Source organism: Juglans microcarpa x Juglans regia, chromosome 4D, assembly GCF_004785595.1.
Source record: "Juglans microcarpa x Juglans regia isolate MS1-56 chromosome 4D, Jm3101_v1.0, whole genome shotgun sequence".
Taxonomy (NCBI): Eukaryota; Viridiplantae; Streptophyta; class Magnoliopsida; order Fagales; family Juglandaceae; genus Juglans; species Juglans microcarpa x Juglans regia.
Window position 1 is genome coordinate 17,746,461 of NC_054600.1, and position 1,370 is coordinate 17,747,830.

At 37.3% G+C, this 1,370-nt stretch overlaps 1 non-coding gene across 1 annotated transcript; it reads right to left on the reverse strand.

The window, feature by feature from the left end:
* Nucleotides 1-897: 897 nt before the first annotated feature.
* LOC121261776 lies at nt 898-1,005 on the reverse strand. Its single transcript, XR_005939996.1, has one exon. It is a non-coding gene; the product is annotated as a small nucleolar RNA R71 (small nucleolar RNA).
* Nucleotides 1,006-1,370: the final 365 nt, after the last annotated feature.

Consider the following 1,370-nt stretch of genomic DNA (forward strand, 5'->3'; position numbering starts at 1 on the left):
ATCCTACATATTGTACAAATTTCAAGTACATAGTTCATCACATTCTTACTGCAAATAGCCTTAAACGCATCCAACTACAAATATCCTCATGCTCCCATCTTTACTTTGTGTTGACAAACTTGTCCCTATGGAGATGACCTTGGAACTCCCTGTGTTTTTAAATCTACTTTTATACATGTAAGGATATTTGATGAGTTGATAGTTTTTGGCACCGTTGCTGGGGGCAGCTGGTGAAGCATAATCTTTTCCTTGCAAAGAGAGAGAGAGAGAGAGGAAAATAAATCAATCTGTGAACCTTTTCACAGATGAGGTAATAGGCCCCTCCTTTTGACTAATTATGGGAGTGCATGTTACTGTTTTTCTTCCAGTTGGTATGTTTGATCTTTAAGCATGCATGTATGTTTGGGCTAGAGATCAAGCATCAAGATTAACTAGGAATGAATCAATTGCATCCACTGAAACTGCATCTATTTCCTTTGAGTCATCATCTGAAAATTTGAGTAACATGGAGGATGACGAGCATTATGAAGTTTTGAATTAGAATAGGACACAAAGAGAGTACCTACAACCTGTTAGGACTAGTCCTCCTTCATGCATCATTCAACCTTTAAATGCAAATAACTTCAATTTTAAACCTGGGATGATACCCCTGATTTCCCATTTCCCTGGAATGGAGTTGGAAAACCCCTATTTGCATATTAAGGAGTTTGAGGAGGTGTGTTCAACAATTATGGATAGGTTATGTACAAAGGAGGTAATAAGGTTAAAACTGTTCCCCTTCTCTCTTAAAGATAAAGCTAAAACTTGGCTGAACTCTTGAAGACCTCGATCCATCGGAACTTGCCAAGAAATAAAGACTGAGTTCCTAAAAAAAAATTTCCCCATGCATAGAAAAAATGCCCTATGAAGGCAAATCATGAAGTTTGGGCACAAAGATAGTGAAACCTTTTATCAATGTTAGGAAAGGTTTAAAGACTTATTGAATGCTTATCCTCATCATGGGTATGAACATTGGAGAGTGATTAGTTTTTTCTATGAAGGGTACCCAAAATAGGACAATTTGTTGAGACCATGTGTAATGGTGAGTTCTTCAACAAAGAACTAGAAGAAGCTTTTGAATACTTTGACTACTTAGTTGTGAATGCCCAGTCATGGGATGTCTCCAATTTTGGGGATAGGACAAAGAATGTGAGGAGTATAGCTGGGGTGGGAAATAAAACCTTAAGGAAGTTGATGATTTGCATGCTAGGATAGCTTTAATCTAAAAAAATTAGAGACTATTGAACTAAAAGGGGTTAATAAAATGCAAATTGTACCCCATGCTTCTGATAAGTGTGGAATCTGTGATGAGCAGGGGCATAATACCAATG